This window comes from Pinus tabuliformis, chromosome X (genome assembly GCF_031772625.1).
Source record: "Pinus tabuliformis cultivar Carrire ecotype Pingquan chromosome X, CPIR1, whole genome shotgun sequence".
NCBI lineage: Eukaryota > Viridiplantae > Streptophyta > Pinopsida > Pinales > Pinaceae > Pinus > Pinus tabuliformis.
Window position 1 is genome coordinate 862,637,091 of NC_142308.1, and position 13,481 is coordinate 862,650,571.

Below are 13,481 nucleotides of genomic sequence, written 5' to 3' on the forward strand. Positions count from 1 at the left end.
TGATTCAATCACTATAATATACAGATAGTTGGGGTTTTTAGCGAGATGCTTTCCCCAGGAAAATAATGTGTTGATATGTGTGATTGATGCTTCTATGTGCACCTGTGAATGTTTCTGCTTCTGTAAATTGATGATCAACGTAGAGGAGGTTATGTATTATGCATGTTTCGCTTATAAGTGTATAATCAGGATAATCTCTGTGAATATGTGTCATATTATTCAAAATTTCTACGTGGTATCAGAGCTGCTTGATTTGTAGAAGAGATTTTTACAGGATTTCAAGCGAGGATTGATCATCAGATCTATTATTCAGGAAGTGTTTACATTTTATTTCTTCAGGCAGAGTCTGTAATCGGGCCAGGTAGCCTCTGGATTCATCCTTCTTTTGGAAGGTGAGATATCTGGTAAAATCCCATACAGTCAATCTCTGTACAAGAAATACTTTGTTCTCACGAATTTTAGATCAGAAGCGGTTGAGTTTTGAGCTGGTGGAATTCGAATTTAATTCCAAAGCAAGAGCGAAACTCAAAAACATTCAGTGTGAGAATGGAGACAGTATGCCCCAGTATCTCACGAAGTTCACCCAATGCCGGGATGAGCTGGGAAGTGTGGGGGTGACTGTCGGATGAGGATGGTGAGTCTAGGACTCCTTGACCTTCCTAGGGGTTGGCATAGCTACCAGGACTCGGTGAATGGAAGGGAGAAACTACCAGGATGGGAGAGACTTTGGTCGGATCTTGTGCAGGAGGAGATTAGACGGAGCACCAGAGACAGTTCTTCATCTATGCATGATGAGGAGAACTGTGCCTTAGCGAGTAAGGCGAAGAAGGGGAAGGAGAAGGTTTCTCTTTTCGAATCTTGTTCTTCCAGTGATGGGAAGAAATTTGACAAGTCGAAGGTGCGATGCTTTCGTTGTCATGAGATTGGTTCATAGGTCAGGAACATGTATGCTCTTGAGGTTCAAGATGCATGCAAATCCTTGAGCAGCGAGGCAACTGATGGAGACTTGGTGGTTGAGAGGGAGCGTATATTACCTCTCAACATGCAGAGCCAGAAGAAGTCTCAGACGATTGTGGAGGAGCCACGATTGGTGCAACAACTTCAGGAGGTTGTGGAGGAGCCACAACAAGGGAAGTTGAGAGGAGATCAAGTAGAGACATCTACTCATCCAGAGACCTCCAGTAGGGGGAAACTTCGAGCCAGGAGGGCTGAGGGATCGCATGCAGCCATACCTCCAGGTAGGGGGTGGGGTGATGTGGATTGATCGTCCCAAGGAGGAGGGGCAAGATCCTTGAGGTACCCAACTTTTTGGATGAGACCTTGCTACGGGAGCCCCAAATTTGTAGTAGCAGGAACTGACTGATTTGGTAGAGACAAATGCGGATGGAGCGGCAGAGAGAGCGACAGTACAGGGAATCCCAGGACAACGCATAGCTAGCAGGCTGCAGCAATGCGAGAGGCACAAGTGTTTTGCACAGTGTTAGGTGGCACAGAGAGGTGTGCAATGGTGCGAGATGCATGGAGATGTTGCAGTAGCGCAGATGTCAGAGAGGGAGCACTTGTCAACAGCAGGTAGAGCTTCAGCATCAGAGGGTGTTTCTAGACCAACAGGGTGGTCAGTTGGGAGGTGCAGTGCGGATGCAATGCTGGGAGATAGAACCACCAGCAGCACGGATGCAGTTAGAGATCAAAGTGACAGAGGCTAGAGCAGTCAGATACTGAAGAGCACAGAGATGCAGAGTTTTCAGTCAACAGAGGCAATAGAAATTAGAGACTTTGATGACAGAGCAAGTGGACCGGCCAGATGTGTTGCATGGAGAACATTCCAGAGTTACAGGATCGGGTTTGAGAGGAAGCCTTTCTTGTTGAGAGGGAGTGTTGAAAAGTGTGCAACAAGAAATGCTTGTTGAGAATGCAACAAGATGATGGAGCTTAGTGAAAAGAGTCCCCTTCACTAAGTGGGCCCGCAGGAAAATTATGGCGCAAGTTCTATTTTTGATCATAGTGTGGATGATCACAGTGTGGGTGATCACAGTGTGGGTGATCACAGTGTGGGTGATCATAGTGTGGGTGACCACAGTGTGAGTGATCACAGTGTGAGTGATCAAAGTCTATTGTTAGACTGGCTGTCAAAAATAGAAAAGTCAAATATTATTGTCTCATAATAATATTTGGACTATAAACTTGATCTTATTCTCTTGGAGCACTTCAGGATGAGCTACGGATGTGGTACATGAAGATCCCAGAGGGAAATATGTGGTTACCTATGGGATGACTAATATTTGCATGCAGGACTTTAGTTAGAACTCAAGTGAGTTGAGTTTAGTGGACTGGAAGTGCAGTTGATGGAGTTGTGTTCAGTTTAGCTTTGTTAAACTAGTTGTATTTAGTCTATCTGATCAATAGACTAGAGATGAGTTGGGTGAATTAGTTATTAATTAATTCACAAGTTATTAACTCATAATGCAACTATAGAATACATCAGTTAACTCAGTTGCATGTCAGTGCATGTTCAGTTCAGCAGGGACAGGTGTTAGAGGATCAGATTGCTATCAGTTGTGACTATAGTTGTGCATGATGATTTGCACAATCAAAGGGATTGAGTATGCCAATGAATTGGCCAATATCAAGAATTGTAGCCTGTGCTGACGTCCAACAGAGTGTGAGTGATTATTTGCAGGTCAAATACGAGTTTGGTAAGCCATTCTCATCAGTTCTTGAGCTGTGGAGGCAGGCAAGCAGTGGAATAGATTTGGAGATCAGATCTGAGCTGTATTGTGTGTAACAGATGGAACTGGTACTGGATTGCTTGTGATAAGAATTGTACTTTGTAATGTTACATGATTCAATCACTATAATATACAGATAGTTGGGGTTTTTAGCGAGATGCTTTCCTCGGGAAAATACTGTGTTGATATGTGTGATTGATGCTTCTATGTGCACCTGTGAATGTTTCTGCTTCTGTAAATTGATGATCAACGTAGAGGAGGTTATGTATTATGCATGTTCCGCTTATAAGTGTATAATCAGGATAATCTCTGTGAATATGTGTCATATTATTCAAAATTTCTACAGATACAAGAAACTCTCCCCAAGTCCTTTACTAGTTGAAAATCCGACTGACATAACTCAACCATCGGCCGAATCACCTATCACTGAAAGTGAATCTACTGAGTCCATACCCAACGAAAGTCAACAGGTCGAGGTGACAGTTGACCCAGTTTTACCTTCAGAATATCATACCCTTCCCAAAGAGAGTAAGAACGATACCGTTCAAATTATTTTTATTACTTAAGAGTCCGATGAACTTGGGGGAAATCTGCCCGTTCCTTCACAACAGGAGGAAAATCCCCTAGTTCCCGCTACTCAAGGGGTTATTTCTCCTGTTTATTTGGTACCCCCTCCAAGTTGTCTAGTCACTTCCTTTGATTGGAATCGACTAGCAAGATCTCGCCTTCCTTCTTATGTACCATTCCGAATCATAGTACAAGTTTACAAAATTATCATGTCTGGCACTATCATAGATGAAGGGGCATCAATGAGTATCCTTTCCTCAACTTCTTGGAAAGCACTTGGTTCACCATCGCTTATGCCTGTTACATAGAATCTGTCAGGCTTTAACAAAGGAACCAATCGACCGTTAGGAATCCTTCCTAAGTTACCGATAACTTTGGGAAGGAAAATCGTTCACCTAAATGTGATGGTAGTCCCAGGACCATTAGATTACAATCTACTCCTTGGACATGACTATGTTTACAACATGGAAGCTATTGTTTCAACACTCTTTCGAGTGATGTGTTTCCCGCATGAAGGCAAAATTGTCACTATTGACCAGCTTTCATTTCCCGGTTCAAGCATAGCTCCAAGTCGATCATCATCCCTAAATGGTCCTTGTACATCAACAATATCTCTTGAACCTTCATTCCATCCACCTAATTACCGCGAGTAGTCTGGTGAATGTAACGAAGCTTAGGGGGCATGCACCCTTGTCTATTTAGCAGACGAACCCAACTGAAAAGATAGGTTTCCCTGTAGGTTATGTGATTGGTCCAAGACACCATTCACCTTTGTCTGCGCTGTGGACAAAGCCAAGGAAGTTTTTTGTCTATTCTGCGGATGAAACCATCCTACCATATGAATTTCCCTGTAAGTTATGTGATTGGTCTGAGACACCATTCACCTTTGTCTGCGCTGCGGATGAAGTCAAGGAACTGTTTTTTCTATTCTGCAGACAAAACCATCCTGCTTAACCACAGTGATTTCCATATGGTTACTGGAGACTCTCCTTTTCATCATGCTGGGGGCATGCAAACTTTTTCAAATTCATTTTTTAGCTTTTTAACTTTTTAGCTTTTCTAGCTTTTTAGTTTTGTCTTTTCTAGATTTTTTAGTTTTTTGTCGTTTCTAGCTTACATAAAAAGAAAACTAAAAACCAAGCATATGTTGTCAAATGGTTCAAGCTCGTTAAAAAATGAACCCACCTTCGGTAAATAACCTTTGTGATTGCCATGCTATCAGCCTTTTGAGCCTTGTTTGTGTTCCTCCCATCACCTCCATTCTTTTGGTCGATCATGCGCTTCCACTTGATTGTTTACCCCTTTTTGAGGAACAACCGCGATGAGTGGTCTTGTCAGCCAACCTCTTCACATAACCATGTTTTGAGAAGTTTCAAGCTTACCCGGAACCAGTAGCTACCCTAAACGCCACTCGTTCCTCAAAAATGAGTCTCCTTTAAACTCTTTTCAGACTCGTTAATATGAAAAGATTGTCGAGAAATTGGCCTTTCCAGCTCGTTAAAGTGATTGGAAGTACCATCCATCCTGTATATTTTAATCTTTTTCGAACCTAAGGGATTATCTCACGAAACAGTTCGAGCGCTTGTCTCTTTCGGCTCGTTAAAGTGATCAGAAAAGTCATCCCTTTCATATTATTTTATCCTTTTTCAGGCCTAAGGGATTAATTTACGAAAAAGAACCACTGGAGTTTCCTTTTCGTCCCTTTTATAACTCTCTAAACATGAAAAGAACCAAGTTGTCTGTCGTTAAACTTGTTAAAACAATAGCAACAAACTTGTCCACCTAGACAAGAACAAGTTTCATTGTCGCTAGAGTCGTTAAAACATAGCGACAGGTTTGCCCAAAGGACAAATTCTAGAACAAGCATATGTTATCCTCCTCAAAATTGACAAAAATAAAGAGGTACTGGTTAGCAGTGACTGGGGAAAAAGGGAAGGAAACTTGAAGAATTTTATGGTAGCAGGTCGCTCTTGAACATGACAGTTTCACTTCATCACCTTGATTGAGTCGGGTTGGGTTATTTCGTTCACCGGTCATTTCACCATTGGTATTCCACACCATCCATCTGTTGGGGTTAATGCTACCAATCCATCTTAGTGTCACTGATATGTTCAAGAGGAGTCATTCAGTTGAGAAACCACCATCTAGTTAAAGCCTCATCCACTGCAATACCTTCACCCTCCATTTTTCATGACCGCCATTCCTGAACCTTGTGTCGTCAGATCGTTTTCACTTCTGGAAAATCATTTGCTTCGTTTCATGTCATAGATGTGGGATACATCAAGACCATCCTATGATGGGTCACTTCTTATCGGCATCAGCTCATTATCCAAGAAGTTGACTTAGAAACACCCCTTTCAGTACTTTGAAGCTTGCATGCCTCAATGGCAAGTTTCTCACTTCCGGTGACAAGTTAACATCAATGGTGATCCAGGTGGATGTTGGTGGCCACCCACCTATCCCATTTGGACCCCCACAACTGTCTCTTTCAGTTTTTCAGTTTCCTTAATTATAGTGCAATTTACTATTTTTAGCAGTTTTTCGGGTCCTAAACTTCAGGAGCCGTTTTGAGGCCCTAAATGACATTTTTGGGAAATCTACCTCTGAATCATCTTTTCCGTCGTAGTCCTCGGAGAGATCTTTCCAACGGGCTATCATGCGCGTCAAACGGAGATCGTATGCCAAAGTTACGACCCCGGGAAGTTGATGTACCAATTTACCTAAACGGGGCCCATAGTTTGGCGTTTCATCTTCTAGGGTTAGGTTTTGGAATGTTAAGGGTTTTCCATTGTTTCTCAATAATAAATAGGCCTTCGAGCCTCATCATAAAGACAATTCGAAACAGTTCAGACGCATGTAGCCGACACATCTCTTCTCAGAGATAAGCTACCATCGCCCTAGCTGGGTTATTTCTATTTGTAAGCATATTTCAGTATTCTCCATTAATGAAATGAAGTATTATTTCCGCTGCATCTCTGTTTTTATGGTTATCACATCTCTGTATTTATGGTTATCTCTGTAATCTATTGCGTTCCTGCTTAAATCCGGATCAATGGTATTAGAGCGGTCTGCTTTTTCTCTGTTTTTCTTTGCATGTCCCCAACGAGGTCGGGATATAAGGAGTTAGGGCTTGAATTGGTCGAACCTTTGCAAGACCAGCCTCGCAAATCTCGACGACCTCCCATGGCGGATGAGAAGAAAGACGAGGGGGCAGGAGATCCTATCAAAATCTTGCTCGAAGAAGCCCTCGAGCGGCAAAGGAATGCGATGATGGATAGCTTTGCGCAGATCCTTCAGCGGCTACCCAGAGGCGACACATCAGCTTCCAACAGCTACTCTGGAAACGCCACACCGTTTAAGGTACAAGTTAATTTTGAAATCTCCATCTTCGAGGGTCAAATAGATGCAGATGTCGTAGATAAATGGTTAAATATGATAGATGGGTATTTTTCTGTTCATGAATTTTCAAGTCGGGAAAAGATTGTTTTCGCTCTTCTCAAAGCAGCCCCCCACATCAAGGACTGGTGGGAAACATACTGCGAGCAGAAGGATGAAAGTACAGGCTCACTGTTTTCAGCCGCCCCCACTTGGAATGACTTCCGGGATGCCATTAAGGAGCAGTACTACCCTGTCAAAAGCTATGAGGACAAATACATCAAATGGACCACACTGCGGCAGGGACGAGACCAAGATGTACCAGAGTTCACAAATATTTTTCATACCCTTCGCACACAGTTGGGTATCAAAGATTCTGAGCTGCATCTGGTACTCAAATACCGTGGTTGCCTACACAGATACATCCAGGAAGAGATGGAGTTCTTGAACATCTCCTCACTTGGCACAGCATAACGATACGCTGTCAAAATCGAGCAAAAGTTCAAACAGAAGAAGGGAGACTTTGGATCTGCAAATCCGAAGCCCAAAGGACAAAGCCAAGGCGGGGTGACCCAAGACAACCCCTCTAAGCTGCAAGAAAAGAACAACACCACGAAGCCGAAGAAGGACACAGGAAAGTGGTGTGAGTTCCACAAGAGTCCCACTCATAACACAAGTGAGTGTCGGACCAAGCAGTCGCTGGTGGCCGAGTTGAAGGCTTCTGAATCAGATGCATGTTTTGACTTTGAGCCGGAACCCGACAAGGGGGATGGCAAAGGGAAGCAAATCATTGATGCGGATCCTAGTGCCACTGTTGCCACTGCCAAGATCCAGAAGAATGAGCCCGAAGAGCCAGAGGAGGGGGAACGTCTTTTCCACTCACAGATGTGGGTGAAGGGTTCGCCACTACAATTCATTGTCGATAGTGGCAGCCAAAAGAACCTCGTTTCAATAGAGGTCGTGAAGCGGTTGGGCCTACCAACTATGCCACACCCACAACTGTACCGTATCGGGTGGCTTCACGAAGGACGAGATCTCAAAGTTCACCAGCAGTGCCGCCTTCCCTACAGCATCAAGCCCTTCACAGATGAGGTATTGTGTGATGTTACACCTCTGGATGTTTGTGATGTACTATTAGGCCAGCCATACTTGTGGAGGTGACATGCTGTGTATGAGTCAAGGCCTCGCGCTGTCATTATTTCTTTGGATAATTCATTATATAGGATACCAGAGGTAGCTCCACCTACCACCACCTCTTTGATCACTGCTAAGAAAGGCAGCAAGCTCATTTCACAGACTAGGAAATTTATTTTTTGTCTGGTTCGCTCCTAAAGTAAGGGGAAGATCGTTGCTACATCCATGACCCCCACAAAGGGTTCCTCCATGCAGCAGCAGCAACATAGGGATACAGTCATGACAGAACACAGGAACGACTTCTCCTTACCCAGAGGGGTACCACACAAGTTTTAGGTGGGCAAAAAAGTTTGGTTACATCTGCAGAGAGAACGCCTTACCAGAACCCATCAGAAACTCAGACCGCTTCGACATGGTCCTTACACCAGTAACAAGGCTGTGGGCAACAATGCTTTGAAGCACAACATTCCTCCATTCCTTTGCTTGCACCGATTGTTCAATGTGGACCATCGCCGACCATGCTTCCCACCATTTCTGGACACATCAGAGATTGCAGAACAGCTCACCGGAGACCCAGCTCAGCAGAAGCTTCCTCATCTCAAGGAGGAACTCAACACAATGGGGACAAGGGGGGAGGAATGATCCAGGTGGATGTTGGTGGCTGTTACACAAAAATATCGTCATCATGATTATTTGCAGTCAGTATGGGTCTATCATCACTTGTACTATCCTCCTAAGCAAGTCTCAGACCTTAGCTCTTCAAATCAAGCTTTGGAAATGAGAGAAAGACATTAAAAATCAATGTAACTCTGGTTCCGCACTTTCTCTCATGGTCACATGCGGGTCCGCACCTTCTGTGTACAAAAACTGCGGACCTGCCCGCTCTGTCCCTAACGGTGTAGGTGCGGACCCCTGTGAAAGTCAAAAGGCGCAAGTTTTATCTTAAAAAACTCACTTTGGGTTAATTCTAGAGGTTTCTAGAAGGAATTTTGACGTGGATTGTTCGCTTTGAGGTGGTTCATGCATCCCAAAAGAGAAGGAGCTAATCCCTTGATGAGAGGAGCTATCCCTTTGAAGGAGGGCTTTATCCCTTTGAAGGAGGACCTAGTAACCTCCCTCCATTGCACTATAAATACAGGCATTAGGCTGGTTGCTAGAGAGGTTAGAAGCTAAACATTTTTTAGGGTAAATGCTGGTGAAATCAAGACTTCCTAGTTGAGCTTAAGAGGAGAGATCACACATCTTTTTGGCTTCATTGGGGAGTGAGTGAAACTTGTCAAAGTAGAGGAGACTTCTTGCTGGACCCTGCGAGGAGCTTGTACAACGTCAAGGCAAAGGTTGTAAAGTTCTTCTTCTTTTGAATTAATACAATCAAACTCATTTTTCTCAATAAGTATCTTATGTTATTTGTTTCATGGACTCCTTGACTTTCATGTTAAATATGTTTTATGCAATTGGATTTTCAGGTGCTATTTAATTGGTTTGCCTTGTTTTTGTTTGCAGATTCGCGAAAAGGAGCTCATTTGGATCAAAGGAGCGAGGGCATCCACAAGCTTGTGTTGGACCTAAGGTAGGCCCTAAAAACACTTGTTTGCTATTGTTTATCAAAGCATATTTAGAGAAAGATAGTGTCTGGTTGGTTTGTTTGTCATTAGGTCTTCTTTAGATTCTAGGAAGGTCTATCTTGTTCGCAAGATCGACTTATTCCGTGTGACAGAATGGCGACTCCACTAGGGACTTGATTGTTTTCCTTGTTTTTACTTTGACCTGAGAAACTCTATTTTTGTTTCTGTTTTTGGCTTCTTGTGTGTAATATTGGGTAGAGTTTGTAGATCCAGGGTTATTTTTTGTTTTTCATAGCTTTGGGAGAGGACCGCACCCTAGCCGTTTGACACAGTGCGTACCTGCCCGCAGCTTGGCTTTTAGCACAGAGCGGGACCGCACCTGTGCCAACTATGGGCCTGCGGACCCTGTCAAAATTTTGAAAACCCTAAGATTTCCTCTGTTAGTCAGCTTAGTTTGTGTTTAGGAATTGTTATCCACTACCCAGACCTGCATATAACTTGTCAGAAGCTTTCCTTGGATTGATTTCGTTAGTGTTAGGGTTTTAGGTGAAATTCCTAGGAGTTTTGCTTGTTGGGTTTGTTTTTCATTTTGGTTGTGTAGTGGCTCTGAGCTTAGAAGCTGTAGGGACTTCAGATCACCTTAGTGTCTACCAGCTTTCTTATGAGTCTGACCATTTATGAAATCTCCCCTTGTTTGAGGAATCCACTTTGAGTTTTCTCTTTACAAAACTTCGAAAAGCTTGTGTTTGAGAGCTTGGATTTTCATTTTCAAAAAGAAAACAAAATTGGTTGTTCTTGACTTATTTGTGATTCTGCATAAATTGGTCCTTAGCTTACATCTAGCTAAGTAAAACATCCTTAAAAAAGACTTTTAGTAGGCTTTGACTTCAAATAGGTTTTTATAATTTGTAGATCTCAAAGTTAGTCATTTTCATTAGTTTTGAGTGTTTTATAAAAATATAAAAAATCTCTTTTGAAAAAAGTTTGTTTTTTGTAGTGATTGAGTGCTTTGAAATGAAAAAGGGAAATTTTTGTGAAATAACTAGTTGTCTCGTTTTGAGTGCTTTGGAAAGGAAAAGCTCTTCTTTTAATTTGTTTAATTGAGAAAGATTTGTGTTTACAAAGTATTTGCATTCTCAAACTCTTTCTTAGTTTAGAAGTTCATCGAAGAGAAAAAGATTGTTTAGATCATCTTAGGTGCATTTTTAGTGATTTTGAGTTGAGTCTTCATACCACGAGTTTCATCTCCGCACCTTTGGACTTAAACAAAAACCACTAAAATTAACGCTTAAAGTAAAATTCATCTAGTAACATTTTTATTTCTAGGGCTCTGATACACCAACTTAGCTTAGGCTAGTGTCTTGGAGTAGGAGAGTAATTAACTCTCCAAGACAGTAAAAACAAACAAGTAGTTGTATCTTGTGGTAAGGAAGAAATCCAATTGTTGCATCTATGCTCTGGGAAAGCTCCTCTTAAAGGAGAAGCACGAGATCGTGTCCGAACCAGTGTGGGAATCAATCCTTCCTCATTGGGAACGACGCCAGATATTCATGTATTAAAAACGGTAAACCTCAGATTAACCATTGTGGAGGAGCCTGAGGTCACTTGTTGGTAAACCTTGGATTATGTCAAGGAGCCTTCAAGGGGATTGAGCTTGCTACTCTGCCCTTGCGTGCGTATTGGATCATAGACTGTTCCCCCAGGTGTATTTGTCTCAGTTGGTAACCTTAGTGGCCATATTCTTTAGGACTCTTCCTAAGGTGACAGTGGTGGGAAGATCCCACTATACCTGGAGCAGACGTCGGCTAGACTCACTTGGATTTTCTGGGGGGTTCACTTCACTCGAGACGGTTAAGTGGAGAAACTTGTGCCAGTCTATTCATTAAGCAGGTTGTCGGGGTAACTGTTCCAACCGCCATTTCTATATTGAACTCTGCGACGTTGGATTTCATCACCAACTAGTGTTTTCAATCCGGAAAGTTACTGTTTGTGTGTGTTTGATCTCCTAGATTCTTTAGGCGTGTGATTCAAATTTGTTTGGTTCCTTAAAGACTTTAGGTGCTTTTTATTGAGATTTTACTTTGTTTGCGTGTGAAGTAGTTAAAAGTTTTCAACTGTGGCTGAATTACCAAGACAGTCCCGTAGACTTTGGGGCCAGTCTCCTGAGTTAGTAAACGTGGCTGAGTTACTGAGGAGGTCTCGTAGACTTTGGGGCCAACCTCCTGAGGAACTACCGAGCCAACTTGAAGGCTTAAAAGTCCTCGTAACTCCTAGAGACAGTAGAGTTGGGTCACCTGAGGAAGGAGAATCTTCTTTGATAGTACATCCTGATTTTCAATCGTTAGTAGCAGAGTATAATCCGCAGTCAGTGTCTGTCTTTGAAATAACTGGTAGCTTTTCATCTACTAGTGATATAGGTGAAGAACCCGAAATATCTGAGCCTGAAAATGAATTTGCTGCTACTCCGACATCGGGGTTTGTTTCTCCAACTTCTAGTGGTCCTGGTTCACCTAGGGTAGAAAGAGTAATCACCCAAGATCTTCCTTCTAGACTTATTGCTATTGAAGAACTTACTCCGGAAGAAGAAGTAGGCATCCCTATCCCTGAAAATCAACCTGTTATCGAACTAAGGGAGCGTGAATCAATTTTTTACAGTCCACCTAGGAGTAGTTCTTGGTATCTTTCTTTGACTAATTTTCTAGAAAACTCAGGGTTAAGCTTTTCACCACCTCGTGCTCCTTATCACCCAACACCTAGAGGTTTTTATACTCCCGTCAATATGGCAGGATAGTCATCCATGTTTACTCAATCTTCCGAATCTTTTTTGTACGGCGGTCCTTCTATTCCCTCCGGGTATCAGTCACTTTCTGGTACTTTTTCGGGAGCATCTCCTCAACCCATTGAGCAAGGGTTATTAATTGGAAGCAATGGTCATAAGCCGTTGAGCGTAGAAGACATTCTTATGATGTCAGGTTCTATTCCCAATCCTCAACCTCAAGGTGGCCAGTTACCGCCTAGGGGGCAGCCTCAATTAACGCCTGGGGGAAAACCTCAAGGTACACAATTTGCATCTGGGGGGCAACCTCAAGGACAGTACATACCTATGGGACAGTACGTTCCTCAAGGTCAACCCCAGACTCAATATGTACCCCAAGGTCAACCCCAGTATCAATTTATACCTCAAGGTCAACCCCAGTATTAGTATGTGCCTCAAGGGTATCAACCCCAAGGTCAATACTCGAACCAAGGTTTCCAACCACCCCAAGGTCAAACGTATGTTCAAGGAACGGGAAATGTACCTTTCAATTATCAATCCTACCCTCAACTCGGTTATGGTCCTCAGTATTCTCAACCAGTTATGGGTCAGTACCCCGGAATGAATATAGTGTGGGATCCATCGCAAACCCAACAGGTGTTGCAGCCAAGTGTACAATTGTCATCTCAAACTGGACAACCCTTAGTTTCTGGTACACCCTAGCAACTAGTCCAGTCTAACATTCAAACTTCTGTACCTTCGGTAGTTTCTCAGCCTGGGCCTAGTACACCTCGTACTCCACCCCAAACGACTGCTACAACTGCCGCAACATCTGTTCAATCTACCCCACCTACTTCTGTAGTATTGACAACTCCGGTTTCTACTGTTCCTGTATCTACTCCTCAGACATCTTTACCACCGTCTGGATCTACGATTCAAACTTCGGTTCAGATGCCTGTAGGACAACCTGGTTTAAGTACGGTTGTCACAAGTCAACCACAATTCACCTATCAACTGTACCAGGGATAGTACCAATTCGGTCCTACTGTGCAGCAGCCAGTTTATCAGTATCAACCGTACCCTGGGTACACTTATCAACAACCTCAACAACCCTAGTACGGTCCGGTTAATCTTGGTTTTCCGGGAGGATACAATATCCCGAACGCCATTCCCATTCCTAGTTATCCTGGATATCCTCCTCCTGGGGCTGGTCTCATGACCCAGAGTTTTAGGGATCCTAATCGGCAGTTACCGTTTATCGCAACTTTGGACTTACCTGACTTGTCGCGCCTAACAAACGATCCCATTAATTATCTTCCGTTTTGGCCGCCAATGCCGAATAAGTTGCCCAGTGAC